The sequence below is a fragment of the Bemisia tabaci genome, chromosome 4, assembly GCF_918797505.1.
Source record: "Bemisia tabaci chromosome 4, PGI_BMITA_v3".
In the NCBI taxonomy this organism is placed as follows: domain Eukaryota; kingdom Metazoa; phylum Arthropoda; class Insecta; order Hemiptera; family Aleyrodidae; genus Bemisia; species Bemisia tabaci.
The window spans coordinates 17,645,946-17,661,188 of NC_092796.1; the positions used below are offsets into that span (position 1 = coordinate 17,645,946).

At 42.1% G+C, this 15,243-nt stretch overlaps 1 protein-coding gene across 1 annotated transcript in view; it reads right to left on the reverse strand.

Annotated features, from left to right (window-relative positions):
* The window catches only part of LOC109034410 (solute carrier family 7 member 14), a 168,158-nt gene that overhangs the window by 92,254 nt on the left and 60,661 nt on the right, over positions 1–15,243 (reverse strand).

The following is a 15,243-nucleotide window of genomic DNA, read 5'->3' on the forward strand; positions in this document are numbered from 1 at the left end:
CCCCCCCCCCCCCCCCCCCCCGGCGATCCCCTCTCATTCTCATTCCTCAGTCCCCGCTCTGCGCGCACTCAACCGCCCAATTTCCGAATTAAACCCGACGTAATTGAAGCAGAAAAGGAGCCAGTTCATCAAGAAGCAGTTCAACCCTCTCTGATGCCAACTTGTCTTTAATTTGGAATAAAAACGTGGGCAGGGAATCGGCTTTGGGCGAGAAGTGTGACTTAGGAGGATTTCGTAACATTCATAACGCTTAAAATCGGATTTTTTCACTCCTTTCTCCCCTGTAATGCACCTAAAACATAAATCTGAAGCTTGAAAAAGATTACGTAACGCTCTGTTAGACTCCCTTCAAATTGGCGTTTTGTGATGAGATTTGAATAAAAAATTGCCTCCTAGCGTCAATTTTTCAGTTAAAATTTTCACGCGTGGCGTGAATTTCAGCGTTATCTAACGCGGTCATGGTCTCCAGGTCTCCCCTCTTCTCCTGTATTGCACCCGTGAAATCCAAAGTTCTTCATGCTGCACAACGGCTCTCTGAGTAAACCATTTTAAAGGAAAGAGAAACAAAAAAATTGGGCTAAAACTGGATAACTATGGAAATTATCAACCAAGAGAATTGGGATTTTTTCATTCAGATTGGCATCTGTGTATACTGAGTTTTCCGTTGATTTTGCAGTGTAATTCACCATTTCCTTTAAAACTTGGATTTTATCAAGGCATGTCCAGGTTCGTCACAAAACGATGCCCAAAGATTCTAACTATTACCCTTATTCCTCATTTTCTTCACGAATGAGGGTGACCAGGACCACCTGTGAAATCGTAGTCAACAATGTGTAGACCTACAGAAAGAAATCTCCGAGTCTTGCAGGCGTTGCGAGGGTGGCACTGGTGGCAGTCCCATTTCCGGGGAGCGAGGAAGATTGAAAAATTGACGGAAGGAGTGACAGTTGGCTGTTGCGTCTGCGGCTACTCTCGAATATTACATTTGAGATGTGAGAACCGGTGAGAATGAGCACGAGAAAGATAGAAGTCGAAGTATTCCTCCTTCAATCCCTCCACAACAAGACAACAGTAAGTGCATCTTAGTTTGGACCGCAGTCCTGCCGGGTTCCATACGCCCTTCAAGGCTCAAACCGCGGTTCACTTACTGCTTTCTCTCGTAGTAGTGTGTCAAGGAAGAGAGACGTAAATGGATTTCTATATGAGCCACGGTTACCACATGTTCTTATGGTTCTCAAGGCTCATCTCAGACTGCACTTTTCGGTAGTGCGACAGCGTATTGCCCCTGCGGCGGAGTCAAAGTTGCCACCTTTTGAGTTCAATAGAGTTTTAAAACAGACGAATTGTGAGAATGCTCGGAAAATCGGTGGCACCGGTCGGAATTAATTTGCCATCCATCTTTCCGGTGTTTCACTCTCTCTCGTCCTCAGTTGTTCGCGGTTTTCTTTCGGGTCCCGACACAATGGAGCGGCATCCGCAGGAAACCAGATAACGAAGCCGGAACAGATAGTCAGAGTATTTTTCACGCTCTTCCATGCGGTTTCCTGTCGCACCCTTTACGTGCACACTCCTTGTCACCCATTTCCACGAAATCCGAGTGATAGAATGTCATTTTGTCTGACATTAGTAAAGGAAGTTGTAAATATCCTAGAGAATCACGAGTATGAGTCGAAATTACTGTGAAATGCAACTACACAGAGAGGAAACTTAACACAAACCGTTGCTGTAACTATGCATTATTGCAGCTATAAATCGACAATAAAACAAAAATGAATGTTTGATCAGATGCATAAATGAGTACAAATTTATTAACTCACCGATGAATTTCGGCTAACATAGCCATCGTCATAAGGATTTGTTAATATTTGCTCTTATATAATATCCTGATGATGGCTATGCAGCCGTAATACATCGGTGAGTTAATAAATTTGTAATTTTGTAATTGTCAGTGGTTTCCCAGTCTCTCCATAATTTTCTATGCTAAATTCACCGCAAACTGTAATAAAATTAACATAAAAGGTGGGTTGGTTTGTGTTTCACTTCCTACATTAACCGAAAGTAACACGAGAACACACATGTATTTATTGGTGTATTCGTGTTCTTTTGTGCTTAAAATAGTATAACTACCTATCTGGAGACGCTCCTGATTTTATTCAATTATCATTGATAATTTTCTGATAATAGTTTACACAAATTTCTTGAAAATTTCAAGGAAAAATGTTAACACAGTTCTTCAAAAATAATCATTTTACCGGAAGAAATTTGACAACTCTTAATTATATCATTCAATTGATATCATTTTTGAACCGAATTCAATTTATTGATACTAGATGAAAAAACAGCACTAATGGCAAAGAATAGAAAATTTTGCTAGTCATTTTGAACAAACAGCCTTGTCTTGCCACCCCTTGTGAGTTGATTTTACTAATACTGAACGCTCTCGATTCTGACCTGCACCGATGAGTTAAGGTGAAAGCACTCTTGAGGACCATGATCTTGGACCAAAATAATTGCAAAATACAATTATTTGTGTTCCGAATTTGGAAATTTACTTGAATTTGGAAATTTGACTATAAAAATTCGAGTTTACCGTTAAAAAATACTCCTTGATACCGAGTCTCACTAAAATTGATCCAACAGGAGCCGAAATACCCGTTTAGACCACGTCCGCCATTTTGGATTTTCAAATTCTGAAAATTTGAACGATAAGTTTAATGTCAAAATCATCCCCCCCCCCCCGGGTATATAACGGGCGTGCTCAAAAACCATGAAAGGTTTGAGAACAGGTTTCACTATCACTTGTAGGTGAGCCTCTTTCGTTGTCAACATTAATAATGATAATTCTCTCTTTTTAAATACATTTGGGCTTAAATTTGTGTCACGAGCAATAGAGGGCATAAAATATGCGAGATAACTTGAAATATAGCAGCTAACAGGTCGACATGCCTTATTTGGTAGAGCAATTCACTTGAGTTAGGTTCCATCCTAAGAATACAACTATTTTAACTCTGGTGTGTTGCACAGTATCATGCGCATTTGAAGGCGTTTTACATTGGTCCGACCGCGACCTACGGAAAGATGAGTCTGCATGTGTTGACTTTCAGTGCTGTTTGCGCCGCGCACGAGGAATGCAAAATGATGAGTAATTTTCAAATATTAGTGTTGCAAAGAGCCTAACGTGACATTTCGGGTTAAAATAAATTATTGTAGTAGTAAAAGTAAATACATGTCAGGTGGCTCTAGATCATTTTGAAGAACACTTCCATAGTCGATCGATCAATTGATAATTTCGATGGCTAAAGTGCGAACCCACTCCGCTCGCGACGTCGCAGACTAACAATCATACTTCATTTTTTCTCTCGAAAACTAGTCAAAGTAACTCTTTAAAAACCTGTTTGATTTTTCATCACTGTTAGCAGAATATTCTGTATAGATTTCAAGTTGTAAAGTTGGCTTGATTCTCTTCGGAAAAATGAATTAAGAGCGGATATTTTGAAACGCCGCAATTAAAACACATGGATTCGCACATTCGCCATCCTGGTTGCCTATTCTGCCGTGCTAAGGAAAAACGCCGTATGAACCTTCAGGCGTTGCCAAATTTCCGTCGATAAAACAGGAATTTCCTGGTAAACTTATAAATATTTTCCTTCCAATTTTTCAGATAATTTTGTTCGCAATTTCACCTACAGTCCTTGCAAATTTTAAGAAAAAATATTCATATCTTTCCTCAAAAATAAGCATTTTATTGAAGGGAATTCGGCAACTCTCGAATGTTCATACGGCGTTCTTCCTTAGCACGGCAGTATTGGTGCTTCACTTTCAACAAGCACTTGTAATCGCATGTGTATCTGCCGCTTAAGAGAGGTGTATTCGCAAAGCAAAATTCCTGTTAATTTACTAACCCGTTATCAGTTGATGATTCGACCACTGAATCACTCTCCTAAGTACCGAGCAACCAACTTAACTCTCCCTTCAAAGGAACACTAATAATTTGGACCACGTTAAACAGAAAGGAACCAAACATCAGCTATTGCCAAATTTAATCAGGCAATTTAATTTTTTCCATAAAAACGGTTGTGCGGATTGTAGTGCAAATTTGAGTGAATTTTCTCCATAGTACGAGGCAAATTCCTTAAAATTTTCAAAGGAATCCGCACAAACGTTCTCTCATAAAAAATTAAATTGCCCCCTTAAATTTGGCAATAGCTGATGTGGCTTGGTTCCTTTCTGTTAAACGCGGTCCATTTGGTCCATTTTCGAGCTTGCGAGAGGCGAAAATTCGGCATGGTGGCATCGTCGGGGCACTTTATGTGGGTGAAGCGACACCGAAGCTACGGAACTGCCATCATTAATTGCAAATTTGCGACGGACGACGACGACGAATGAGGTCATCTGGCCGGGAGCGAGGCCGGCTGGACGCTGGACATGGGCGCTGATCCAATATGAACGCCACCACCATGCGTCGCATCTGTTCGTCCACTCGACCACCCCCGTCGCCGTCGCCTACCCTCTTCCCTCCGGCTCTAGCTTCGGTGTAATGATCGTCGGCCTGAATTACCCTCTACGTGCACCACGAAAAATACTCTGATGGAGCTCCGAAATTCATTGTCCAGCTCTACCCATCCAGCGGCGACTATGTATTTCAGAGAGCCCGCATTGATCGCATTCCCATCACGAAAGAGCGTAACTATATTTCAACGTTGCCAAATTTCCCCTGGTAAATTGCATTTTTATCTGGAGAATCGTGCACATTTCTAACCAAAAATTTCACCCATTTTTCTTCTAATCTCGTGCAAAAATCAGACAAATTTTGGACAAACGTTTCACGGATACATTCTTGTAAAAGAAATTGATTGTTTAAATTAATTTGGCAACCTTCGAATGGAGTTAGGTTTCTTCGTTTGGAAAACGACGAATTGCAACGTTTCAACACCCACGATGTCGGTTCATTTCTTAAAGAATAAGTTAGTTAGTTAGTTAGTTAGTTAGTTAGTTAGTTAGTTAGTTAGTTAGTTAGTTAGTTAGTTAGTTAGTTAGTTAGTTAGTTAGTTAGTTAGTTCGTTAATTACGACGATCAGCAATTAGGCTATTTATTTTATTAGTATTACCCTGTACGTGCAGCACGAAAAATACTCTGATGGAGTTCCAAAATTCATTGTCCAGCTCTACCCAACCAGCAGCGACAATGTATTTTAGAGAGCCCGCATTGATCGCATTCCATGTTTCGTCGTTACCCACCCTCACGAAACAACATAACTATATTTGAGGGGCTTGGAGGACAAGGTGAACAAGTGCAGTTTTTGAAAAAAATGAGATATTGATGATTTCAAGTAAAACTAGTCTCAATGCATGCTCTGTGGAAAATTCGCTCCCAAATTCTACTTTTTAAGCACTAAAAAGTCAGTTTGAACTTTCTTTCTGCCATACGGCTCCATGTAATTTCGGAACTTCAAACACGCATTTCTCGAAATTGCAAAAACTGCTCTCATGCGCCTTGTCCTACAAGCCCCTTATTTGAATATCGCCAAATTCAACAAAGTTCAACCAAACAAATCGCATTTTCACCGGGAGAATCTTGGACATTCTTAATTGAAAATTTTGCTGGTTTTTCTCCTGATCTCGTGCAAAAATCAGACAAATTTTGTACAAAATTTCACAGGTATACCTCTTGTGAAAAGTTGAATTGTTTGAGCCAATTTTGCAACCTTGGATTGCGGTTACGTCCTTTCGTCCGGGAAGCGACGATTTGACCGTAATGTTATTTTGGAGGGATCGATACTAATATTCGCCGGAGGGACAGTTCAATTATTAAGTAATGTAATTAAAGAGGAACAGGGGGCTGAACCTGTGTTATGGTACGTAAGGAGGGATCGAGGGAGGGGGGCGGGCTTAGCATTACATAATGATTCAGAACTGCGGATATCGAAGCTTTTGTTAACCAGAAACTCCAAAAACGTCCCTTTTCCTCAAGCTTGATACCACGTTACGCAATTTGTATGCAGAACAAGAAATTAAGCCCTTTCATGTTTTCAACCATTTGCTTTGATCGCTGTTTCGAATCGAAAATTCTCCCAACGCGATGCTCCAAACTGATTCAATACTGCATCTTGATATTAAGCGCGCCATGCAATTGGCGGGCTTCATTGCGATCGCAAAGAGTCTAGCAAGTCGATATACGTGTATCGAGTCTCAATGCTTGCTGGGTTATTTTGAAGCCATTTTCGTAGTTGGAGCGAATTAGAATTTTTGCATCGTGATAAATAATTCTTGAAAGCATGAATTTTGCTGGTAAATGTTTTTTAATCAATACCGTCACTGAAAGAACCCTTTAGACCTTTTTCTCCATAGAGGTAAAAAAGGAGGTGTGTAATTGCATCTCGGGCATCTTGGACTTTTTGCTGGCGCAGGTCGGTACGGAGAGTTCTATCATCGATTTTTTCGGAAATGGTGTAGTTTATGGAAAAAAATCATTCTATGTGAGGTGCTCTTAATTATATCATGAGTTGATCTAAGCAAAAAAAATCGGTGGTTATGGTCAGTTTCTCATACTTCGAATTCCGGATTTTGCTGGCCAGGTTGTGCCAACCTACGTCACAGGGTAGACAATCCTCAAGATGCAAACACCTCCGTTTTTTCTCTATGCTTTTTCTGTGCCTATACAGTTCTTTAATTAGTACGTATTTATTAATTAAGGTATCCAGCCGGTAACTTTTTTTTTCGGTGCACCATTATTCGAGGAGCGTGAAAATGCTAGACGCCCCGCAGCCCGCCGTGACAAGATATACAATAAAAAAGCACAATTTAAAAAGCGGGTTCCGAGGCTAAAATTTCACGAATAAAAATGAAACCAAAACATTTCGGCCGAAAACTCAGCCTTCCTCCGTTGGATAAATAAAAAGAAAAATGGTAAAAATCTAAAATATTACCTGGCTGTACCTTTCAAAGCGAGAATGTTGTTACGACAGAAATTTTGATAACAACGTTAACAACATAACGTTTTGGTTCTATTCCTGAAATTTTAGCCTTGTTATCAGCTTTTTAAATTGTGCGTTTTCATTTTTATTGAAAATGCTAGTTACTCGTAACTTTTGACGGATAGAGAGTCGTTGGTAAATTATGAGTATTTGAATAATACACGCAACAAGTGCGGGTGGGCTACGGAGACGGCCACGGCGGCTCTGTGTTAGTGGGTCACACAAAAAGGGCAACGAGACCGGGGGAGTAAAAAGAGGGGAGGCGCCCGCGCCGCGGAAGGGGAAGGGGAGGAGGTTGTAAGGGAAGACGTCACGCACTGCCCTGCACGGCTCGAACCGCGGTCGCCTTGTAAACGCGGGGCCACGACCAACTTCCGACGCGACGTGCGACGTGAGGGAACTCCCCCCCCCTCCCCCTCCCCCTCCCCATCCCATCCCACCTCACCCCTCCCCCTCCCCTCCTGGTTATCACCCTCCGCGGCCATTCCTCCTCCCTCCGTCGCCCGGAGGACAAAGGGATTCCGGAGGTTTTTAGGTTCCCGAAACTTGCTTTTACTGAAATGAGGGAGAAAATGAACGCACCGAGATGTGAAGGCGGCTTTCTTACTAAACGAGGCCATTTTTTTGGATGATGGGATAATGTGGATCAAAAGAATCGTTTCCCCATTTTTTTTACTAGGGAGCCACGTTCAATCCTTTTGTTTGTCGGTCACGTGACTTCATTAGGGGAGTGGAAGAAGATCCCCTTCGCTCCATATTCGCCAAAATAGCTCAAAAATGCAGGGCTGTAGCTCAGGAGAGCTTAGAGGGTAGGGAAAGTCTACGCACTGCTAGGCGTTTTTTGACCCTCTCTCCTCTGTAAACAGTATCCTTTTGTCCTCTCTTTCACTGCTTCCATCACGCTTACAATTTTAACTAAGACCCTGGTAAAAGAAAGAGAGTTAAGGTAAGAGGGGTGAACATTTTTTTAAATAAACATCTAGATTTGCTCCACATATCCTTTGACAAATTTACTAACTCCTGCGCGACTCCAGGGTATTTTCATTGGTTTAGTCTTGAACCGTTAAAGAAACCGTTAGAAAATTGTCGTCGGATTAGAGGTCAGGAATTGGTCCTCTGAATTTGGAGTCTCCTGAAGTTTTACGCCAAAATGTTCATGACACGATTCTCCAGCTGGTATGAATACATTGATGCAGAAAATTTAAGTTTTATGATCCCTTTCTTTAGAATAGTCAAAAATCGTCGTTTCTCTGGCGTAAGGGCGTATCTAAATTGCCGCTTGAGCCCCAAAAAGCATGGATTTATATGTAAAACGGAACTATTGTGAGAATCGAGATACGTCCTTACGTCAGAGGGACGACAACATGTACACCATTCAAACCAAATGACTAGAGATAGTGTCCACCAGTAAATTTTGCACGTGCCAAGACATTGTTGGGTTAGCAGCAATAATATTGAATTAACAACAAATAAATACAAAAATTTATAGTTACGTGTTGCAAAAACTGTTTAATCTCACTCTATAATATAAAATCAGAACAGTAACGCGATTTATTTAACGCGAAGATAAATGAAAACAAACGCAGCACGGAAATAGAGCGAGAAGGACGCGCGCTGATGACGGCGCAGAGATACAATTATTCGTACTTGATGGATGTCCGTGTTGCATATACGCAAAATTGAAGGCGCTATGGCGTGAGGCGTGAACTCGCAATGCTCAGGTCTACACTGCTAATGACGTGTCGCGCAGATTTGGAGGGAAAGTTGAAAAACGAGGCCCTATTACTTCTCTCCTATCTTGGGCTCATTGGCGATCGATTTTTTTTTTCTTTTTTTATTCAATTTGATGTCTGATTCGTTTTATAGGATATATTTGTGGACTTATATCGAAAGCTCGTACGTACTGGTCCCATACAATTCGCGAGGCGCGTGTTTGTAGGCTCGGCTTGGGCATCTAGGGGTTAAATAACGAAACAAAATTAAAAGCATCACGTCATAATTGTCTGAGACAGACGGCACGATAATTAAAGAAAAATTGTTAGTGAATAATTATTCGTTACAGTTTTGACTCGTATTTTATAAAAACGTATAGAATGGTTTACGATTTGTCTTGAATTAAGCTTACTCTGTAAACTTTCAAAGTGTTTTAGTAATGTTCAGATTTTCTTTACGTAAGATGACGGCATCCGTTGCCTGAAAACCCCAGGTGTTTAATATACAGAAATAAAGACAACACAATGACACATTTTTGTTTTTGTCTGTTTTTCAAGACTTTCGAGTTCAATTCCAACCCAATTATCAATGTTATCGACAACCCTTTATTCCTTTTTTATTAGCAAATCAATTTTTCATTTCATTTTCTGCTCTTTCAGAACCCACGACCGCCCGCCTTCCCATTCCGAATCGAGAGCGTGGGAAATTAAGCTCAGCGATCGAGCGAGGTGTTTCTGCGAAAACTAATTTAAAACGTCAATGCTTCCGGTTCGCTTGCTCTTTAATTTTATCTGAGGGAGATGATAAAACCGTCTCGCGGTCCACCGCTCTACCGACGCAATGCTGTAACTCGACTTTCGCGTGGGCCCTACTATTCGTTTGACTCCACGCTACCTGGGGCCCACGTGAGATTCGACTTGAGTCCTTACGTCATCGGAAAGACGAGTTCTTCCCCCGCCCCCGCTCTACGTGAGCGAATGGCAAACGGCCCGCTGTCTCGTCGGCGCGCGAAGCAAACCCGCCCTCACGTAAAAACACCCGGAGATCTCATCAATTACGTTTTTTCGCCATCTATACCCGCCAGAGCGCGGCACCTCCGAAACGGCTCTTCGCCCTTTATTGTGCTGCCTCTGTGATGAACAGCCTCCGGTTCATGTGTGATGAGCGGTGCGAGAAGTTCCCCACCGCCTATACCGCCCGATTCATCGATAACGAGTGCCGTTCCGTAAGCAGTTATCACTGAAAAAATAAGTTTGGTTCTACGTCTGCCGTGCTAAGGAAGAACGCAGTATGAGCCATCTGGCGTTGCCAAATTTCCCCCGAGAAATCACGAATTTGCAGGAAAATTTGTGGTTATTTCTCTTCAAATTTTCCCAAGGATTCTATTCGTAATTGGATCCAAAAAGTCTGAAAATTTCAAGGAGAAAATGTATAACTTCCATCAAAAATAAATATTTTCCAAGAATAAATTCGTTAACTTTCGAATGCTCATGCGGCGTTTTTTCTTAGCACGGCAGACTTGCTATGCGGTTGGTTTTCAATGAGGTCCAAAGTGTTCGGCTTTCGTATTCATGCAAAAAACCTCGATTACACGTTTATTCTAGGTAGTTAACTCTGTTTCAGCGGTAAAACTCCCATAATCAACAAGATTCCTCGAAGTTTCCGCAGAGTTTCCTTCGTACTGAGAGGAAAAAAGACGGAAGCTCCTATAAAGATCGATGTTGAACTGTCTTTCTTTTCAAGAATAACGAATGACAAGAAGTTGGCAACGTCGCAAACCGAGTTACGCGGTCTCGGAGTTTCACCGTCTGTTTGTTTCATTATCAACTCCGGATTAAAGGAGCCGCAATGCGAGATACAACTATTTCGACGTCAAAGTAGGTCGAATTGCATAGTCATCGAATTGAAGGAGAACTAACTTTCGCGTTCACTCGTCGTTACACTTCGATGGTGAAACTAGAGAGATGCGTTTCTTGATTTGCGGCGTTGCAGACTTCCTGTCATACTTTATTTTCTTTTTAGGAAACTGCCGAGCGTCATTTTTTGAAAACATCGGCGATTTTTATTCTCTGTGGGATGAAAGTTCTGTGAAAATATTAAGTCATGATGTTGGTTGGGTCTTCTTTTGAAAAATAATGTATGAGCGAAGATTTTGAATTGCTGCAACCGGGATACCTCCTTTAAAAAAACGTTGCTGCTAACAATAAATTCGAAAATTGTTGTAAGTACGGACTCTTTTGGGAAGAGTTGCGAGGAAACCCTCGTAAGAAGGATGTACAATTCTCCAGACTGTCCAGCGGGCTGATTATTGCAATCGATGGACAAAGCAATAGACGAAGAAGACAAAAAGGATATGGAGGCATCCGATTGGTGGAAGCGGGAGGTTGTAATGGACAAAGGACGTGGGTAATAGACCAACTAACGGCAACCCACGAGAGGCCCGATAGTTAGTCCATCATTTACCTCTCATCATTTGTCCTCTTAGTCTTTAGGAACCACCCATTTCAACCAATAGGATCGCTCTATACTCATCATGTTTTCTTTGTCTGTAGCTTTGTCTACACATTTCAATAATCGGCACGCAGTTACTGGTAACGTTTTTCAGAAACATTACATGCAACTAACATTTGTTAGTTGCATGTAATGCAACAAAAGTGGCCCTCCTAAATAATTGTCTCTGGGAGCTAAGGTCCCTTTTTCCACAATCGATCAATTCTATAACTCCGCCTGTGCCGTCTCCTCGACGGTACTGCCGGTCCCAAGCCCGGGCTAAGGAGGAGGGTTCGGAGGTAAGGCTAGCAACCTGCCTCCGGTAAAAAGACCCGTTTTTGCTCATAGGAGAAATAAAAAGCCTCGGTATCAGAATAGAAAGGACTTTCGACCCAAAGATTTAAGGATAACGGACAAATGGACAAAAGCGGCTCAAAAATTGAGAATTGCGTCTTGGAATGTAACATCATTAACAAATAAGGAGCAAGAAGTTATTATTGAATTGGATGGAAAGAAGATCGACATCTGTGCGCTGAGTGAGACCAAGAGGAAAGGAGCTGGAAGTGTAATGAGGGGCAACTACCTGCTCATATATAAAGGCGTCGACAAGAGTGAAAGAGCACACGCCGGCGTTGGAATGTTGGTTCATAAGAACCTCATTGATAATATCATTGATATCGATTATATAAGCGAAAGGATCCTAAAAGTTATCATCTACTTAGGCCGAGAAAAATTAAATCTGATATCAATTTACGCGCCAGATACGAGTAGAGGGAAGCCAGAGCGAGATACGTTTTATGAGTCTTTACAAAAAGTCATCGACACAATACCAGCTCGGGAAAAGTTAGTCATGATGGGTGACTGGAATGCTCGTGTTGGGAATAATGTTGTACCTGGGATCAAAAATAGATTCAATGAGCCCACCTTGAATGACAGCGGTGAGGAACTCATTGAGTTTTGCGCCATAAATGAATTGAGGATTAATAACACGTTTTTTGATCACCCGTTACAACAGAAAATTACCTGGACCAATCGGAGAGGCCAAGCATCGATGATTGATTTCATCATCAGTAATCGGCATGTACATCCACAGCAGATCCTAGATGTTCGCACCTTGTCATCCGCAGATGCTGGTACTCAGCACGGCTTAGTGTTATGCGAACTAAGAATCGATTTCAGTCAGCGAAAACAGCAACCGGTGATTTTCGAAAAACTTTGTGTTGAAAAGATGTCCGACCCCAGCATCAGGAGCTTCTATCGCTCCAGGCTGCATGGCAAGTTGGAGAGTGTGCCAGATGAAGATTTGACAGCAAATGAGCTGTGGCGGCATGTAAAATCGAAGGTGCTGGAAGCAGCTGGTGAGGCAGTAGGATGGCGAAAAGTAAACAGAAATCGCACAGATACCCGGACACCCTGGTTTTGTGATGAAGTCAGAGATGCTGCAAGGTCTAAGAAGGAAGCATTTTTACAGTATAAATCTAATCCCACTCCAGAAGAATATGAAAAGTACAAAAGGGTCCGCAATTCGATGAACCAGAGAATTAGGAAAATTAAAGAAGGCTATTGGGAAAGTTACACCAAAGGAATGGAGCATGACTTTTATGGTGCGCAACGGAAAATGTGGAATGCTCTTCGAAATCAGCGGAAAGAAATCTGTGAATTTAGGCAGGCCCATCACATTCGGAAAGAAGAATGGCACACTTATTTTACTGAACTGTACAAAGATGCAGATGACGACATCCAAGAGAGGATTGATTACCAGAACGAAGATAATGTGACCGTGTCATTGGAGATGGTGACCAAAGCCATTCACAGATTAAAGCTCAGAAAATCCCCTGGACCAGATGGCATCGGAAATGAATTCGTTAAATATGGTGGAAAAGTCCTAGCTGTGTGGATGCATCGTCTGTTCCAAAAAATTTTGGAAGAAAAGAAAATGCCGGAAGACTGGAAGGATAGTTTCACAATTCCCATCTTCAAGAAAGGTGACAAATTTGTACCTGAAAATTATCGCGGTATTACGCTCCTAAACACGTGCTCCAAGCTATTTACATCCGTTCTCAAAGATATTTTGGAGCAGATTGTGCATATGGCCGAGGAACAGCAAGGGTTTAGGAAAAACAGAGGTACCAACGATGCCATATTCATGGTACGACAATTGGCAGAGAAATCCATCGAGTTCAACAAGCCTTTATTTTTATGTTTTGTGGATTTGGAGAAGGCATTCGACCGCGTACGGAGAACAGATGTCTTGAGGATACTTAACGAGCGGAATGTTCCCAGGTGTCTCATCGAGATAGTTGCCGACTTGAACTCGAACACCAAGACACGGATAGTCACCAGGGAGGGAACCTCTGATGTAGTCATTGTAAACAGAGGAGTAAGACAAGGGGACTCCCTCAGCTCTTTTCTATTCAATTTGTTAATGAATAAGCTAATCGATGCAGTTAGATTTAAGAGAGGCTATCGGCTAGGCAATTCGAATATCAATATAATCTGTTATGCAGACGATGCTGTTTTAGTAGCAAGCTCCGAGGATGATCTGCAAAGAATGCTCCATTCCTTCAACCTGGCTGCAGAGGTATTCAACATGAAAGTGTCGGCTAAAAAAACAAAAAGTATGGTCATCAGCAAAAATCCAATACGATGTAAGCTAGTCGTGGACGGTACCGTAGTTGAACAAGTAATGCAGTTTAAGTACTTGGGCGCTTTAATAACGAGTGTGAAGGATTTAGGGACCGAGGTGCGGAGTCAGACAATCAAGGCAACTAGAGTAGCCGGATGCCTAAATGAAATGGTTTGGAGGAATAAGTACATGGCTAAAGAGAGCAAAGTTCGAGTTTATAAAACGGTTGTAAGACCTGTGCTGACTTACGCTGCGGAGACCCGAGCGGACACGAAGCGCACTAAACAACAGTTGCGGACCGTAGAAATGAAAGTCCTGAGGAAAATAGCAGGCTTTACGCTCCGAGATAGGCAGACCAACGAGTCAATTCGCGAAGAGTGCCGAATTCAAGATATTGCCAAATGGACCAAGATGCGCCGGAAAATGTGGTCGGAACATGTTGAGAGGATGGACGGGGAAAGGCTTGCCAAGATTTGTATGGTAGGACGACCTCATAGCCAAAGGCAACCCGGACGACCGCCCAAGAGATGGGCACAGAGCTGCCTTTCATCCCCGGAGAATTAAGTGATCTCTCTCATCGGCATCATATTACTGTTTTAGAGGCCAGACAAACAGGGTCACGGCCCTAGTCAGAAGGCAGAAGAAGAAGAAGAAGAAGATCAATTCTATAATGTTAAAAAAGAGAAAAAAAGACCCGTACAAAATTCATCCTAATTTGAATTTGTATCCACGTAGACGACAAGAGATCCCAAACGTGGTGATCACAACTACATCAATTGCAACCTGCACTCAATTCTGAGACTAACAACGCGTGGCGCACGGCACTCCAGGGGAGGGGGACAGGGGGGTCAGGTTACGAACCGATATCAATTCAACTTCTTCTCTATTTATCCTCACAATTGCTTGCTGACGAGAACCCTAACACCTGCTTCCACCCCTCTCTTGTTCGAAAGCAATCGATTCCGATCAAATTGTCCCCCCTCCCCCCGGCTCTTCTAAAATACCCCCCGAGGGAGAATCACACTCATGGCTGTTGCATTTCCGCGATGATCTCCGGTCGACTAACACAATCATCAACCATCATTGCTCCGATCTCTATATTCATTCAACTTTATCCTGCAGATGATGAATCATTATTGGGAGGAGGATTAAATCATCATGATAATGAGTATTTGGCTCATCAGAATTTTTTGCAAAACAGAGCATCTGTATTTGAGGCCACAATAATCAACTCACGGGGGAAAAATAAGCCTTTGCAGTCGCAGAATCGTGCCACCAAATCCAATTTCCACTCGGGGGAAAAACCAGCGTTGATAATTACATTGATTTCAGCAGATTTTACCGTTTTATCAATATCCATGCCAACTCTCATTTCTGTGAAATTGTGGAAAAAAGCTTAGCTCTTAGTATATCTCAATTGTACGGCGATTTTATAATTTT